Source organism: Ictidomys tridecemlineatus, chromosome 13 (genome assembly GCF_052094955.1).
Source record: "Ictidomys tridecemlineatus isolate mIctTri1 chromosome 13, mIctTri1.hap1, whole genome shotgun sequence".
Classification (NCBI taxonomy): Eukaryota; Metazoa; Chordata; class Mammalia; order Rodentia; family Sciuridae; genus Ictidomys; species Ictidomys tridecemlineatus.
The window spans coordinates 15,236,131-15,255,843 of NC_135489.1; positions in this window are offsets into that span (position 1 = coordinate 15,236,131).

Genomic DNA, 19,713 nt, shown 5'->3' on the forward strand with positions numbered 1-19,713 from the left:
CAAACCAGGAGATCCAAATAATGCTGCAAAATTGTTGGTTAAAAACTCAGTTGGAGACAATGAGAACAACAGTGAATTCTCTGTTCTGAATTCGACACTTATCCAGTCAAGGGAATACTGGTCTATCACGGGTCAAAGCTAAGCTTGCAGCTTAGGCAAGGACACACCCCAAGCACGTGCTCTCTTCTCAAAAACACATAATAAGGGGAAGGTAAAAAAAAGGCTTAAGCCATATTCTTTATCCAATAAAATACTTTACTGTTTTTCCTCTGGATCAGAGTGAGTGATGGGTAAGGGAAAACTAGAAAGGTACTATAGTAGTGGCCCCTCCACCTGGAATGAGCAAGAGACAGGGACACATCCTTCCCCAACACACCTTGCTTTTTCTGCACTCAGTGTGTTGGATTTAACCATTAAGCCTGTTACTAAGCAAGAGCATGGGACAGACATCTCAAAGGGGAGAAGGCTGGCAGTTTAGCAGGGCAGTCTTTTCCCCACCTTCATGAGGTTGCTCCCAATACCCACCTCAACCCGTGCTCCATTGTGGATCCATCTGAGACCACAGTTAAGCAGGAAAGATTTTATCCACAGGATGCTCTCAAGTATATATTCGTTAATTTGGGATGATCCTTCCCAAATCCACACATCCCATCTCTACATCTTACCCCAAATTATTTGCAGGAGTATTATTCAATACTCATCAGTTCCAGGATCCAGAACGCATACTGAAGTAGGGTGGCCTTCTGGGGACACAGTTGGGCAAGACTCCCAGTGGATGCCTGTGCAGACAGGCCTTCTCTAAGATACTATCCGAGATGGGCTGAATCCAAGTTACAGAGCTATCCCGGGGTCCATATCCATGACAAGTTCAACCAGCTTGTCACCTGAGGCATGTGTGGGCATGACTTCTCCCAGAGCTTTTGACAGATGATCCTGGTGGCAGGGCCAAGGCAAAAATGGGTCTGCAGCCAAGGTCTCAGGAAGGGAGGTCATTCCTGTATCTGCAGATGGGACCACTATTGACAAACCTGCCACTCAGGTGTGAGCCTGCCCTTTCAAAAAAACCCTTTGGGGTCTTGGGCTCCATCAGAGTTTTACAATCTGTTATCTGAATCTCAAAACTCCTACAAAAGTACTTTCATGGGAGGGTGGCAATATTCTTGTTGCTGTGAGGGGATACAGCCCACCATCTTGCTGTCATCACTTTCCTAGAGGAAAGAATTTGAAGACCTACTTGTTACTTACTAATCATTACCACCTGAAAATTGTCTAATCCAATTCCATCTCAAGAGTTATTTAACAAAAACATTTTGCCTTTAAGAACATCTTAAATAAATTTTTCTTGGGCCTATTCAGCATATTTTAATTGAAATAACTGAATCACTAAGTTGACTCTGGCTCACCAACAAGCAAATGAACATTAGTAAAAAGGCACTGGAGCGCACAGAGTAGTTCAACAACCAACCTCTGACAAGGTCGGAAATCAGTGATGCCGAGGGGTCTCAGAGAGAGAACATGATTGAACTTCTCTCTCCTGTTCCCTTGACAAAAAGCTTCTTCTTTCAATATTTCTCTAAGAAAGTTTTCAAATTCTTGGACAAGGAAATGGTGGAACCACCTTGGGTTGCAGCAAGTGTCTCTATCATCAGCTACACCATTTACAGTGTCTTAATTTGCTAGGGCTGCCACATACAATACTTCAGAGGCAGTGGCTTTAACAATAGAAAATTATTTTCATAGTTCTGGAGACTAAAATCCCAAGATCCAGATGTTTGGTTTCTTCTGCGCATCTGTCTTTGGCTTCTACGAGCCACCTCCTCGCTGGGTCTTGACAAGGTCTTTCCTCTGAACATCCCAGGTGTCTATTTCTGTGCCCAAATTTTCTCTTCTAAAAGGGCCACCAATCATCTTAGATTAGGGCCCACTTTCATGTCCTCACTTTAACTCAGTTGCTTCTTTGAAGATCTCATCTCCAAATGCAGTCACATTCTGAGATACTGGAGATTAGGGTTTCAGTGTATACAGTGTAAGGCAAACACTCAGCACATAAAAATGGCTAAGGGTCACAGAGTAGCCAGCATGGACTTAGATGCTACAGAAATCTTTATTACTGGCATTCAACCCAATTTTTGTAATGTGATATATTAAACATTGGCAAACTTCCAACAACCTTATCTATCCAGAAAATAGTTATAATACAAGTGAAAAGGAATTTGTACATTTAGAAAAAAAATAGCTATCATTATAAAGCCCACACATATTATCCTATAGAAAAATTGTATTCCAGCTTCAGACAGACCTACAATTATAACTGCAGTCTGGGTTACTGGCATGTGATCTTGGGTACACTGATTTATTTGAGTTGTTTCAGCAGTAAACATTCTTTATAAAATATCCCCTTTAATAAATGAGCATACTTATTGAAATTTACCTATGTTGTCACTACATTTCATTATGAAATGCAAATTTACTTGTTTCTTTTGAATTGTGAATAAAATTAAGACTAATGAAAATAAACTTATTCTAGCTCCAAAGATAAGATAGAAGGCAGGAACATGGTCAAAGCCTTGCTCCTACTACATGAAAAAGAATACTTTAGAGAAAAAATAATTTTGTACCTTACATCAAGGTGCCAGGATAGCTAGAGGTAAGCCCCATCCCTTTAGAGCCAAATGTGTGATAGCGATGGCATCAGAGATTAAGGGTGAAAGATGAATTATTTTTAAACTTATTTTTTATTTGTTTCAATTAGTTATACAAGACAGCAAAATGTACACAAATGGAGCACAACTTTTCATTTCTGTGGTTGTACATGATTAGAGTCATACCATTTGTGCAAACATAATGATGCAACTGAGTAGCCTTATGGTAGAAAATCAAAGTTGAAACTCCACATCACTTTATATAAAAAAAAACATTCAAATTAGATTAAATATATAAATATATGAAGCAGAGGCTGAGGATGTGGCTCAGTGGTAGGATACTTGCTTAGCATGCACAAGGCCCTGGGTTTGACCCCAGCATCACCAAAAAAACCTTTTTTTTTTCAAAACAAAACAAAAAAGGGAAACAAAGAATACTATATAATATCAGGTAGTAAACATTTTAACAAATTTTAAAAGGAAAACAAAGAATACTATATAAATTCAAGTAGTAAACATTTTAACAAATTACAAAAGGTACAATTCAAAAAAAAGAAAATATTAACAAATCCAACTGCTCTACTTGAATGTCCTCTTCAAAACTCGTTTTGAAATCTAATTGCACTGCAACGTGAACAGTGGGAAACTTGTAGAGGTGAGTAGCCATGAGGGCTCTGCCTCGTGAATAGATTAGTGCTGTTATCAGGAGAGTGAGCTGGTTATTGTGGGAGCAGATTTCTTATTAAAGGTTGAGTTTGGCCCCCTTTCTCCTTTATCTTGCATGTGCTATCTTGACCCTCATGCCACCCACCATGGAATGAGGAAGCCAGAAGGCCCTCACAAATGCCAGATCCTTCATCTTGGATTTCCTGACCTCCAGAACCATTAAGAAATAAACTTCAGTTTATTATAAATTACCCAGTCTTGGGTATTCTATTATAATAGCATTTAAAGGGCCAAGACATCAACCATATAAAAATTCTAAGCTTCTATACATAAAAGAATAAAAAGCATAATGAACACATATACATAACAGAAAGGGGGGTGACGATGGCTTTAAATCCAAAACATACAAAGGGCTACTATAAATCAATAAGGAAATAGGAAAAAAGAAGAGTAATTATGAGAAAGAAAGCACCGTTCAGAGAAGACAAATTTCAAATGACCAATAAACATGAATAAAAATGGTTTTGAAGTCATTAGTAATCTGGAAAATACAAATTAAACCACAAGATGATCCTACTATATACATGAAAGTCATACAAAACCATGAATCAAAGAGAATGTGGAGTAAAGGAAATTTTATTCATTGCTGACTAGTGCAAATTGATACCACGATACTGGTGAGCAGTTTTGCCATGTCTCATGAAGTTGATGCTATATGTTATCCCATGTTCCAGAAATTCCACTTATATGTACATAGCCCAACAAAATGCATGCTTGTGTGCAGATAAGAATTTTGTAACAGAAAAAAATCTGAATTCAATCTGTCAATTAACTGAGTAATGGCAAACTTAACAGTAAGATAACTGAATCAAAGATACATGTATCAATATAGATGTACATCTCTAAATTCAAATTAAGCAGAAAAAGAGTAGCATTTAAAAATAAACAACATATTATAGATATATACACACACACACACAGTGTTTACCAACGTTCAATTCCAGACTGCATATAAAATTTAAGAATGCAAAATTATACAGTAAAATTATATTTTAAAAAGTTCATCGTATGACAAACTCCAAACTTCAGATAATGAGGGAACATGGTGGAAAAGAGGACTTATTACTTGAGCTACATGGTATCAGTGAAAGCATTCAGTGCATTATAGTTCAATCCCATTTTTCATGTATAGTCATACTACTTTTTGAAGGTTCTGAATCTCCCTCATAATTGTAGAAATGCAAATATGGTAGAGGTTTAATTACCTAGAAAACATATCATGTGGAAGCTCCTTCTCGGCATTTCTTTCTCCAGTCTAATGAAGTAAATCAATGTTTACACTTCATGAAGATTTTGACACATAGAATCCTAATTTGCAAAGATTAATTTAGCATTAATGAAAGAAATAATTAATTCTGTTCACAAAGGCAATTATTAGTTTGTAAAGGCTTTGCCAGCCTGTGATGAGCACACATCATTGATTTACATAACTTTTTCAGAAAATTTACAAATATGATTTAATGTAATAATGATGCATTCAATTTGTTCATTAAACTAAACTTTTGCTTTATATTATATTAAAATGTAGTAAAATCTGTAATTTTCACAGATCAATATTTCAGTGCCTGAATTATATATAATATACCTAGATGTCTGAGTTCAAACTAACCATAGATTTGACCCAAAATTCATTATAGATTTAATAGACTCCTTTTGTTAACTCAGGTATGAGAAATTTGGGGATGGAGCTTGTTTCTAGAATTATGCACAGCTAGAAACTAAAAGATGTTTATATTCTTAAATAATTTTTCAGTTCTACTTTGTCTTGGGTTCTGCTATGTTTCTCTACTATTCTGGAATGGAAATGAGGGTTGCATACAAGAGGTATTAAAATAGAGCCTTTAGGACAAAGGAAGTAGGAATGGGGAGGGATGTCCTAGTATGACTTTAGATTTGTAGCACAGTTGATCACATGAATAGTGCTGCCATTGACTAAGATAAAAATCAGGTTTCATGAAAAGATGACAAATTAAATTTTGCATATGTTAAACTGGAAGTATCTATGAGCAACTGGAGGTCCAGTTCTCTAGACCTCTGTAGGACCTTGAAGACTGAATACCTATGAGCTTTCATCATTCATTAACAGATATATGAAGATTTGTATTACCTGCCAGGCACACAGCTAGATTTCAGTGACTCCAAGAGGAATAAGACAAAGCCCCTGTCTTCACAGGTTAGCATGTGGAAGTTCATCAAGGTCAAATGATAATGTACTGTTCTGTGTGCTATCATAAGAGCACACTGCAGGCATCTGAAAATTCAGGAGATGCCTAGAGATATCAAGTATTTCACAAAAGCAATGGTTGATCTTCATCTTAAAATGTTTATTACACTTTCAAACCAAAGATTCCAAGGGCTTACTTCTTCTTGGACTTGAGGCATTATTTATAGTATTTCCAGACTTAACAAACAAAAGCATGGGATTCTAAGATTTTTTTTTATGCTGAGAATCCCTCTATGAGCCTTATGCATGCTAGGCAAGTGCTCCGTCACTGAGCTAGACTTCCAGCACATGTTAGATTTTTAAATTCAGGTAAACAATGTATTATTTTATAGTATAAGTATGATTATTATTGATCTTAACATGATTGAACTAAAACTGAATGGAAATCTTCTATTTTTCCCATAATCTTAATATTACTATCAATATCATTCAAAAAGTAAGTGTAGAAAGAGAAAACATTAACAAAAGAATGAGTTACTGTTAGAAACTAGATAATTAGAATCTTAAAAAGAATTGACAATGCATGTCTATATTCTCTTTTCTAAATGTTCCTTATAACAGAATATATGTTCATATATTGATGCTTTCCAAAATATCTCTGGCAAGAAGAAACATAAATATATATTAGGTTTTTGACATCTGCTTTACTAGACCTAACAGATAAATATTACTTGCCCTTAGTAATGTACCTAAGCAATAACTGTTCAGACTCAAATAATTTCACTTATAAGTTATGACAGTTGGTTTGCCAATGTCACAGTAATAGCTGCAACTTCTTCATTAGAGAATATTAGTGTTAATTGCCTGTGAATCACACTGGTGAAGTTGCTTGTAAAAATACATACAAACCAACAGTATTGGTAGCAATGAGCAATAGAGGTTACAGAATTCCTGGCACCACCACAGTAACTTTAAAAGTCACACTGTAACCACTAATTTTAAAATCTTTCACATCCATACATTTTCTGAGTAGTCAGCAGATTAATCCCCCTGGAACTTTATTACCTCAGCAATGAAATATGATGGTTGAAATAAGTGATTCTGAAAATCTATACTTTAGTAAGTTATTTTATTAAAATATAAGCTTGAAGACATTTATCAACAAAAATAGTAAATAAAACAAAACAAATAATAGTTCCAAAAGCCCAGCACAATAGTGCACACCTTTAATCCCAGTAATTTGGGATGCTGAGGCAGGAAGACTGCAAATTCTAGGCCACACTAGGCAACTTAGCAAAACTCTGTCTCAAAATATTAAAAATAAGAATGTCTGGGTATGTAGCTTAGTGGTAGAATGCCCCTTAGTTCAAACCCCCAGTATCACACACTCATACACACACAAATGAATAGTGCTTAATATTTCTTTTTCTAATATAAGAAAGAAATAAAATTTTTATAAGGATTCATATTAGTCTACCGAGTAATTTTTATTATGAAGGGACATATCGAAAACATGACAAGAGATAATACTAACTAGTAGTTTATTTTATTATAATCTCTGTCATTTCACTACTAAAAAATTGATAAAAATGCCTCAAAATGCATTTATGTTTATATCTAACTCAATTGTAAAATAGATTCTATGGAGTCAAAGCACATGCATTTGATTTTAACAAACATTAGATAGACTGAGCCATGAACCATTCTTAATATTCTATTCTTAATGCTCACTATTACTTCATACTATAATACAATAGAGAAACAGTGGTCCAGAGAGACTCAATAATGTCTCCATGATCAATAAACTAGAATGGGACCAAGATTAGAACCTAAGTAAGCTGGATCCAAAATAGAGCTCTTGACCATGATAAAGGCTGGCTCTCATACATCAAAATGTTGAGGGTGTAAATATACAATTGGATTGAAATGAATCTAGGCAACAATTAACTGTCTACCACATGCTAGAAACTTTACCTAAGTTATCTCAATTCATCATCACATCACTGAAAATGGGGTTTTATCACTCCCAAGTTATTGAAAAAGCCCAGAGGCTGAGAGACTTGAAGAAAACCATAGTACACAGTGGCTGCCAGACCCTGCATTTCAACCAAGGTCTCTATGGCTTCAGAACCCAAGTCTTCACATACCTGAATGTTAATTAGGTCAATCTATCCACTCCACAACATATACATATCTCAAAACATTATGTTGTGTATGATCGATATATTCAATTTTAGGCAATGAAAATAATTATTTATTTTTTTAAAGTAAAAAGATTCTTTTCGATTTCTCAAGCCTACTTCTTCAAATCTACCTCCTTGAAAGGTGGGAGGGTGGGAATTTCATGAAAATCAAAGGGGAGATCAGTAGAGGAAAGGGACTAAGGAATGAGGTGAGGGGAGGGAGTATAAGTGCTACAGAGTGATAATGGCCAAATTATCTTGTTGTATGCATGTACAAATATGAAACAACAAATCCCATCATATGTCCAGCTATAATGTACCAACTAAAAAATGTGGAAAAATCTTTTTTCCCTAAGATGCACACACACACACACACACACACACACACACACACACACACACAACTTCACTTTGAGCTGTAGGAATAAATTCTTCAATTGAGAGTTCTTCAAGAGAAGAAGCTGTACCTGATTCATCCTTGTATTCTCAGAGTTTAAGACTGCATTTTCATGAAGTTGGTGCTCAGTAGATTCTAAATGAAATAATGAAAACATCTCCATATTTTTTAAATTTAAGAGAGAAGTTTCAGGCAACACACAAATAGGATCTACTACATACCTCTTCCCAGGACTAGGAAACCAATGGTAACTTGTTAATACAGTCAGGTTCTGGTAAAAACTACCGATCCTACCAGCATCTTCTTCCAACCCCAGAATCAAATGTGTAACCCTTCAAACCAACCAGTTAATAAATCTAGGCTTGCCACAGTCTGGCTGGGCACAATTCAGGAGCCACTTGTCAAAAGAAACGAACTTTATTTTTAGAACCACACACGCCAAACAAAACAGCTCCTCAGGAAAACCTTCAGAGCCCAACTGCCACCACCGGCTTCCACAAGCCTCTCAACCTCCCACAATCCTCCTGCTCTTGAGGCCAATTGGCTGGGTCGTGTGGGCGGAGCCAAAAAAGTCCCCCAATGAGCAGCTCCATGGTCTGAAAGGGCGGGGAAACAGCCCAATGAGCATCACCGCAGAGGAGCCAATCAGCTAAAAGTTGCTGGGCCGCTGTGAGCCAATCATCAGCTGGCAGTCTGAAAGTTTGCTGGGGTCCCTTTGGCTGTGGCTCTCAACACAGGCTCCAACAGCAGCAAACTATGACCTCACTGGGAAAGGCTGCTGTTTATATTTCACTTACTCTTGCCCTTAGTTCTAATGCCTGTTTTCACTGCTATGAGGTTTATCCATTTCATCTTGCTGCAGAAAAAGCAAGCAAGAAAGGCATTTCCTAAAGTAGTCTGTAAAAATTAAGAATATGAGTGGTAAAATACAAAAATCAAAATTATATTTTAATTCCAGCATAATGAATTGGTAGGCACTAACTTCTTTTTCATATCTTTACCAAATTGAACATATATATTTTATTTCTAAATATAAAATATACAAGTATATTTACACTTATATTTATACATTTGTATTTTTGTAGAGTCTAGATTATTATGTGATGGTGTGTGAGTGCACTCACATATACAATGAGGAGCTCTACACTGAACGGTGGCTCATTCTGTAAGTTTGCTTTTAGACTGACTTTGATTTTGGCCATACATTTATATGAAATTAATTTAATAAGTTTGTCTGTGGGGAAGGGAATATTTAAGACATAGTTTCTGTTCTCAAAGGTCTTATCCCATAGTAGAAAAGACAGATAAAGATAGACAGATATAGATATAGATATTTATTTATTTAGATAAAGATAGAGATATATAAATATATAGATATATATGTACTGTTGGTGGAATACAGAATGAGAAAGAAAGGAAATTTCTTATGTTTACTGGACATGAAACATCATAGAATTCTGCTTTAAATCAGAGTTCAAGGAATTGTTTTAAAACTCCACTGCAGCACTGTGATCCATATTACAGAGTTTTCTGAGAGACTAGAAACAAGAGAGAAAGTCACACAGAGAGGCTTTCAAATCTAGCTCAGATCAGCAAAGCTTTAAACAGATAATCTCACCAAAATCCTGTAAGGAAGATCAGAGGAATCAATTCTTATCGTTAAAACTGGAACTCACGGTGCCTCGTTTGTGGAAATGAGTCTCATGCCAGTAGGTCTTCCAGTGGCTACTCTCTTCAGATCTAGTGTCACCACTTGAAGCCATTGCTCTTCCTTTGAACACTCCCCCCTCCTCCAAATAAGACCAAGCTGAGATAATCAATCTGTGGCCTTTATGAACGTAAACAATGAAAACGCACTTTAAATGCACATACCATCTTACCACGCACAGCACCGAGGATCTTCCAGCAAAGTGGATCTGTGACATGCAATTAATGGAGTAGTTTGCAGCTCCAGCTCATCTTTCCAAAAAGCCACATCATGTCACCAATTTGAAAGACATATGATGAAAAGGATTTTGTGTGTGGGGGTGTGAGTGGATATATGTGTGAATTTAAGACAATTATATGTGTCCTTTAAGAAGAATCAAAATTGAAGTATCTTCAAGTTAGATTGTGATGGAGAAAATTAATTTTCTGTACCACGCTTCATTGCCTACCCACACTGACTGGCAGCAAGAAACCAATTCTGGCAGCTTTCAAAGCTGGTTTTAAAGGATTTACATTTGTATAAGCTATGTATTTTGTGTTTAATAAGAAAGCTATATCCAAAAATCTCTTGTCTCTTTGGATCTCTGCCACCACGATATGCAGTACTGTTGATATTATAACAGCTGGCCATCGATATATCAGTATCAGAGCCAGGTGTGTTAAACTGTTCTCACACAAATGGCATTCTCTTGGATGCTGTGCCAAAGTAGACAAACAGGAGCTCCTCTGCAAATACTGAATAATATAGGTCACATTGTAACTTGTGTGATGGATGAAAGCTGTGGAATAGAAATTGATTTATATTTTAGTGTTGACTTTGTGACTATGTTGCTCTGAAAGCATAAACAATCGCCCCTTTCTCTTGGCCTCAGTTTCTCTCACTGAAGAAGAAAAGTCTGCTCTCCTAAGTCATCCCTATAATCCCTCTGTCTCTAACATTCTAGAGCTTTCAATGGAGATCATGTATCATTACAAAGAAAAATCAGCCAGGTACTACTTTAATCATTTGGCTCAAAGGATCATCTAGATCCAGCAGACACCAACCAGGATGAACATTTAATTTAATATGTTCAGCAGAGAGCAAGCTGTTTTAAAAGCTCAGGGCACAATGAAACCAGGCTACTTAGATCTAAATGTGTACATGTATTGAGACATCACATTGTTCCCCATAAACATATATAATTATTATATGTCAATTGAAGATAAAATAAAACAAATTGCAATTGATATCCTTGCATGTCTGAGTTTGTCAGGATAAGCTCATCTACTATGTATAACTATAAAAAAAAACTAATAAGTTAAAAAATAAAAATAGAAAATGATTTTTAAAATAAAGTACTTGATTATACACCAAAGACCCCAAAATAAAATAAATTAAAGCTCAGAACATGTATTGCTATGTGTCAGCCTATTGCTGTAGGCTGCAGAATGTGCAGCAGATTTCATCACCTTCACATAAAGACTTCTCACTAACACTCTAACAACCTTTTGAAACAAATCCTCCAGCCTCAGATGATTCCATCCACCTCAGTCTCCTGACCTACCCCAGTACCTTTGACATGCTGCTCCTGGCACCTTGAAAGGACTTTACTTTTCCCTTGGCTTATTTGATTCCTTCTCTTCCTTCAGATCTCAAGTCCAGCTTCACCCTTTCAGGAAAACCTTTCTAAGAGACCACCTGGCTACTTCCATTTCCTACAGTCTAGGCACAAATATTGATGTGAACTTCTTGGTAACAGGGCCCCAAATGCCTTTTTAAACAAATCAATGCTGCTTCTCTCATGGGGCTGTCACTTAAGAAAGTGGAGCTCAAGGCAGTTTGGGTTATTATCGCTTTGTACACTGGCTGACAAACAGGGGACCTTTGATAAGTACTTTTGAATGGAAGAATACTCTTGTTTTTCACACCATTATTATGACACAGTGTGATAACAACTTTTATATTATACAGTTACTGTCAATATTATTTTTGGCTTCTCCTTACAAGCCCTCCCTGGGCAAACTTTGTAGTAGACTAAACTGAAGCCTCAAATTTTTACTTTTAGAAACTACACAGACCCACAGATCAACAAAGCTTCAATTTTAATGGACACACTCAAATTTCAGTTGTAAAACTCTAAAAGTCTTCACCCCTAAAGATCTTTTCTCACACCTTGTTCCTATGATTAGAATGAAATTAGAAAGAATAAACATCCCATTTTGAAGAGAAATTAAACTAAACCTAGTGTCGCTGAGCCTTGCTGGTTTATACAGAGGAAGAGCATCACCATTATATATTCAGGGGCATCAGTTTAAAAAAAAAATACTCTTGAAAAATAAATTGTTAGGTTAAAGTATAAAATATCTTTTGTATTGTAGTGCAATTTGACATGGATGATAAGAGGAATTATCTTCCTTTGACATAGAATAAAATGCCTCTTATAAATTAACAAATCCCATCTATAGTTTATTATCTGTTTTAAGTTTTGTACCTCTGCAGACTAAATCTAATGTCATTTAGCCCTCCTCCAACCACTCAGTCTGTATCTCAGAGACTTGGCAGGAATGCACTTATGCTTTAGAAATTCAAGGTGATCACCTACTATATAGTGACAAAGGCAAACATTAATGACACACACAAAAAAAATGCCACTCCTCATCTTTTCATCAGGAAGCATACCCTTGTTCTCTTTATTATAAGGCTGTTCTCTTTTTTATTTTCTTCTCCAAAAGTATGAAGTGTTAGAGAGACTTCAGGAATTTCAGTCTAGATTATGGCACAGTTTTTCTCCATTTAAATAATATGTTGTTCCCGGAAATGATGGGGAGGAAATACAGTAAATTGGATAATTTACCTCATCTTTCCCAACATTTTAACATTTTGATTTTAAGCATAACATTTATAATGTAATTTAAATCTCGAGGTTTAGCACATTATCTTAAAGTGCTTATTCATAAGAATGACATATAAAATGGGAATAAAACAAATGTAAAACCATGTCTGTACATCATAGAAGAGAGAAAAATAAATCCTTATTTCAGAGAGTAATATCATTTTGTGTCATTTTCTACAGTATTCCCTTATTTATCTAATAAAACCTTCCACAGTCCTATTGAAAGGTGTTCTATCATTCACCCAGTTCAAATGGGGGTGGCTCATCATGGCGGTCACATCCTGTATCAAGGAGCAGGATGGGAGACTGAAGCTGTGCCCATCACAGACCTCCAATCTCTAGCGCTATTTGGGGCCAAGTATTGTTTTAATATGCTTGGGATCCCAGGCATGAGTAAACACAGAGACCACATTTTTCATGTACAATTTTAATGTTATAAATAAGACACCAACCCAGTTAGAAGGACTCACCCCAGAACCATGTCACCCTAGCAGAAGAGAAGGAGGAGGTGGCCCTGTCTGCCTAGCCACCCTGCTTGGGGCATCCAAAGCTAAAGAAAAGCACCCACTGGGGCTTCACAGCCCCTCACCCTGAAACACAGAGCTCCTCCCTTTCCTGCACCCCCACCACCATGTTGGGGTCCTCCCTCATAATTCCTAATTGATCAGTTGATTATTAATATTTCAAAATCTTTCATATGAGATTAAAAATTAAACCTTAAAAAGTTTGAAAGTTTGGCATATGCAAAGCTATTGCATTAGCTTGCTAGAATTGCCATAACATAAATAAGCCAAAGACTGGGTGACTTGAATTTGTTTCTCCATAGTCATGGAAGGTAGAAGTCTGAGATCAAAGCATCAACAGGGTTGCCTTCTCCCCTTGGCTCATAGAATAGCCATCTTCTCACTTCCTCTGCACATGGGTGTCGCTGATATCTCTGACAGTCCAAATTTCTTCCTTTTATAAAAATCCAGTTGCCTAGGATTAGGGATCACCATAGCAGCCTCATTTTAACTTAATCACCTCTTTAAAGACCATGTTTCCAAACATAAACCCTATCTACCCATTCTGAATTACAAGGTGTTAGAGCTTCAACATACCAATTGGAGAACACAGTTCGGCTCAAAGCTTCCCTCTTCAGTGTGCGTTACAAGCAGGAGCTTCTATTGCTCAGGCCTACAAATGGTACCTCACCTTAAAAACTTGTGGCTATACCCATTTTGCAGGTGAAAAACTGAAGTGCAGAGTGACTATGTCTCTTCCCAAGAACTCAAAGATAGCAGGCCAGTGGTCTGGCTCCACAGCTTGTGCTCTAGCCACCAGTCTCCCTGATTGTTCTGTGAAGGAGGCAACATGACCAAGGCTAAGCCAGCCAGGGTCTCTTCCTGGTAGTCTTCAAAACAGAGCTGGGGAAAGACAGTCCTTTCCTCTCTGACTCAGAGCTGTATGCTAGTCAGCCAGCTGCTGGCGATTTTTGCTACACCTGGAAGAACCAAAGGCTCATAGGAAGATACACAGAAAGAGGATGTGGTAGAGGCTGGAAACACTGGTGCTGGCTGGCCTTGTCCCTTTTGAGACTCCTCTTGCCTTAAACATATGTACTCACTCTCATCCTTCGGGTAAACCTTTTTTTGTTTGTTTGTTTTGCACAGGCTTCATCTAGCCAGAGTCAGTATCTGTTGTTTTAAATCAAAAGAACCTTGACTAACATTGAGGCCAAATAGTGAAGCATTTCATCAGATCAGTTCACTCTGGTAATGGACGCTATCTCCTGTCCTTACATCCAGCAGCCAAGTGCAAAACAAATCAACTTGAACAACCACCTCACTTAAATGAATTATTTTCTTCTAAAAACCCTATTTTGCCATTCCTCATGTTGAGAGGTATAGAAAAAAGAACAGGGAGCATATTCCAATGGCCTGATTGACATGGAATCAGATTAGAAACCGGCCCCCTCTCCCTATCCTGTTACTCACAAATAGCCACTCTTATTAGTGTTCTCTTTTATCATCTTAGTGTGACACACTGAGACTTTAAGAAGGGTTCATTAAGCTATAACATATCATTTGGTAAGAAAGAGTGAAAAATACTCTATGAAATTCATCAGCACTTCAATGCAAAAATCAAACTGCAGCTAGTTTGCTTTTTAAGATTCACATTATGTATTGGAGAAGGAGATGTGGTAGTGTTAAAAAGCAATTAGGTGGTTGGGATACAAATCTTGGTGAGACATCATTCAAATTCTACAAAATAATTCTAAATTAAAATGCCACTAACTGTGGCTACATGTTATTAACTGGAGTCAGTCGATTTAGGTTGAATTATCAACCTGGCTGAAGTGAGGACACAGTTTTAATTAAAATACTTCAATGTGGCTAAAAACTCATTTTCATAGTCATGCTGAACAAATGGCTGGTAATTTTAAAAAGCAAATGGATCAATTTCTGTTTATTTTAGCTCCTTATTAGAATTAATACATTTATTGTATATTCACTGTATCACCAATACTGTGTCCTCCATGGCTAGGAAATATAAATCAGTAGGAAATATCATTCTTGCCCTCAAAGAGAAAGAAAAACTCTGTGGGTAAAAGATAAGTGGAGAACAATATTTGCTGCTTCCAGCAAAATAGGAAATCTATTACCCTTCCGAGTATTTGTCATCAGTATAAATATATATTAAATTCTAATAAATAATTCCTGATCAATAGTCACATTTGAGAACATATATTACAAACCAAAGTTTCTTTAACTTATTTGACTGCAGTACATGGTAAAAATTTCAGTATGCTGACACCAAAAGGAGTTTATAAGCAGAGACAGAGAGGAGGAAGGGAAAGAGAGGGTATGGGGGTAGCAAAGATGGTGGAGTGAGACGGACATCATTACCCTAGGTACATGTAGGATTGCACAAGTGGTCTGACTCTACTTCGTGTACAACCAGATAAGTGAAAAATTGTGCTCCATTTGTGTACAATGAATTGAAGGCATTCTGCTGCCATGTATAACTAATTAGAACAAATAAATACATTTTTTTAAAAAAGGAGGGACTGGGGTTGTGGGTCAGTTGTAGAGCACCCACCTAGCACATGTGAGGTACTGAGTTCGGACCTCAGCATCAAATAATAATGATATGACACACTGAGACTTTAATAATAATAATAATAAATAAAATAAAGATGTAAAAAAAGAGGAGACGGGAGGGATCTTAATAACAAAAATATGCTAACTTACAAGACAATATCCTTCACATTGACAAGTATTATGAATTAAAGGAATAGAGCATCTCAGAGCTTACACAGTCAGCACAGCCTCTAGCCAATGGTCAGTTTCATACCTCACATCACTCATGTGTGCTTTACAATTGCTCTCCTGACCACAAATGGGATTGGAGATAAACCAAGGACGTTTCTTAGAGGCAGATGGATAATCACAGCACCACACAACCACAATAAGTTTTTAGCATTTCGTGTAAATTTTTTAAATACATTTTAGAAGAAAACATACCTTGGTCGTGATTTTCTTCTCACAAAACCCCAGTGTATACCTGTGGAAGGATAATGATGAGGAGCAGGGGCTCTGTAGAGACTCCATTTGTTCCTAGCTGTCACACAGAGGTTGGACAAATGAGATTCCATGGGCTAAATTAGCTTCAGAAAGTAATAATAACATTAACAGTTATAATTGTGGTAATAATTGTATTTACCCCATAGGATCAGATGAAAAAATCTACCATGGTGGAAAAAGACCTGCCATATAGTAAGAGCTCACTAAGTACACCTTTTTAGAATGGTGGCCTAAACTGTAAGGACCCTGTAATTGACAAGTGGAGCCACAGTCACCAAATGGCTTTGACATTGAAACTAAACATCAAAGGTGTGTGGGTCCTACATGAGACTTCAGCTTCTCTTTAAATCAGACCTAATATGCAGGCATACAGTAAACACTTAACAAATATGGACTTATGACAAGAGAATTAAAAATGTTTCTTAATGACCACATCATGAATATTAAATGTCTCAAAACCCAAGACCTGCAGATTTCTGAGCCTCGAAGCCAGTGGGTGGATATCATGACAGCAGCAGAGCAGTGGTCTCTCTCTGGCTCTAGCAATGACCAAAAAAAAAAAAAAAAGGGTTGATTATGAAGAATGGTTCTGTGGCCTACGTGAGACCTAAGAGACTGAAGTCCTGAGTTCTTCTTCTCTATTATTTGAATCTGATCTCCACAGTTCTGATGCCATGCAGTGAGCGATAGGTACTCTTGACAAGCAGACACAAAACTACATTTATTTTTCTGGAAAGCCACATAAAGCACCTCCCCCTGCCTCGTCTCATATTTGGGACAAGTTTATGTCCCTGTGTCTGATCAGTCTGGAAGTTCCTAATAGACAGAATGGCCCCGAGGAAAAAGATTCATTCTTCATTGCTTAATTTACAAAGCGAATTCCCATACTATACACTTCCTCTAGGCCACTTTCATGGACGATTAGGGATTCGTGTTAACAAAAGCCTGTTTCAGGAAAGAACCAAATAATTTAATTCACTCTGAGCTACAGTCAGCCTATTTCATCACCAGACCCACTGAGTGTCTTATCAGATATCAAAGAAAGGAGATGTAAGTATGTATGGGGGCTGGAGGTGGGAGGATAAGCCTTTCTTGTGATAATTATAAGGCTAATAAGTGATACCTGCACAGATTAAGCTTAGAGATGATACCAGAAAGAGAAATATCTACACAGAAGAAAAATGATCCTAATATTAAAATATTCTCTATGAAGACCATGTGGACAGGTCTCTCCTAACCAGGATATCAGAATACACCAGGCCACTGGAACCAGCTGCTCACAACTAGACTTCTCCCTACAACATGGACTCTAATTCTTCACATTTCTGTGCTGCCACAAAGATAATTTCTGCCTGTGTTCTCTGTCTTTAATATAATACTTTCCTCCTCCCATCATAACCAATATATGCCCAAGTTTACCTTATTTTAAATTAGAAAAGGATAATACTGCTGAACATAGTTTTGTATCACCTTGACAACTAAATCAAAACAAATGAAGACTTTAACATTATAAAATATTACACTATGTGCATTGGTCAATAATGCATGATTTAGGGTCTCTGTCATCAAGAAAACTTAAAATCAAATCTGGGGAACAAGATATAAACATGATACAAAACTAATGTAATACAAAAAATAGAGTGAATTCATCATATGACCCAGAATGAAAATTTCAAAGCACACTGACAGACTAATGAGATGGTTAGAAACAAGTAAGCATAAAAATCTGGGGTTCCATTCTCCCCCCCAAATCAGATGCTAAACAGAAGAGGGATGCCTCTTAGCAAGAATTCTTATAAAAACTTCTTAAAATAGGGACAAGAGGCACATCTGGTTGGCCAATGCATTATGAGCCATCATCTAATTCTACCTGCTGCAAAACGAAAAACAAACAAAAAAACGGTGATTATACTTTTCATCTATATTAATAATAGCACATGGGCCAAATCAAGGGACCTACCAGAATTACTTTATTTTGCACCAAAAGAACTGAAGTATTTTGGTTGCTGTTTCATTTCTATTTCACATATATTCTACACTTCAGAAAACAATGGCAGAGTGAGCCAGAGGATGCTATACATCAGCAGTGTACTGGCAATTCTTTGTTATATTTGTCCCAACTGAAGAACTGAGAATTAGAAGACATAATGAGAGCCTCTGCAATGATTTATGGAGGAAATAATTCCTACTATAAGTGGAAACCCAGTTTATGCCAGCTCTAGCATTTATAGAGAGGATGCATGCTTTGAATCAGAGTTAGATCAGAAATATCTTTATATCTAAAGATATGAAGCACTTTTAAGCTTCAAGATTCAATGTGCCTCCCAGTGAATCTGGAGGCTGAGACAGGAAGATCACAAATCAGCTTCAGCAAAATCAAGGCACTAAACAAGTCAGTAAGACCCTGTCTCTAAATAAAATACAAAAACAGGGCTGGAGATATGTGGCTCAGTGGTCGAGTGTCCAGTTACCAAAAAAAAGATTCCTGTACCTTTGGAATATAAAGAGTATGTAGCTCCATATAAGTCTTTGGTAAAATCCAAATACAATAGTTTAATTAAAATGAAAGAATACAGAATATCTAACTGTGAGTCCAACCAAACAGATGTTGCCATCCTTCCTTGCCCTTCTCTGTATTATTATGGGTCATCCATCCAAGCAATAATCAATATGTATATTCAATGTTACTGTGCTTACTCTAGATTAAACCCCCTAGGTCACAAATGTCTGGGCCTTTGTTTAGAAAAAGAAAGTTTATAAATAAAGATCCTATTTGCACAGAGGGAGCCCAAATGGCTTTCATTTTCTAGGGAAAAAAAATGTGTGTGTGTGTGTGTGTGTGTGTGTAATTTCCTTCTTAGGTATTCTCTACTAGGTGATCGGTTCCAACATTGTGTTGCATTCTTACAAGCATCATCTCACTGAATTCTCACTGCTACTCCATAAGTATGTTATCTCCTATTATAGACAAAGAAAACAGAATTAGACAATGTACTTCATTTGGGATGCTATAAAAATCCCTTAGACTGGGTATTTCTAATAGAAATTATGCAAGACAATGGCCCTCAAAGTGTCATTCATGTGGCAACCCAAGATCTTTTCCAAGATAATCCACTGAAGTATGGGGAAACTATTTCTTTAATTGCAGATTTATCAAAAATTAAGGATGAGTTTATGTCTTATTAATATTTAATATGTGGATTGATGTATGCTATGCAGTCAGCATCAAGGACAACATGGGAGAAAGTGAAAGTCCTACCAGAAACAGGCACTGAATATTTGTCATTGGGGTAATACAAGATGGGCTTCCAGTTAAATGAATTTATAAATATATTATTCCAACTATTTTAACTCAAATAATCCTCACAAAATGGACACGTGTTTTTTAAGACTGCTTAAGAAACTACGAGTGGCCAATAATGTTTATAATGTAAGTACATGTGATCAATAAGAAA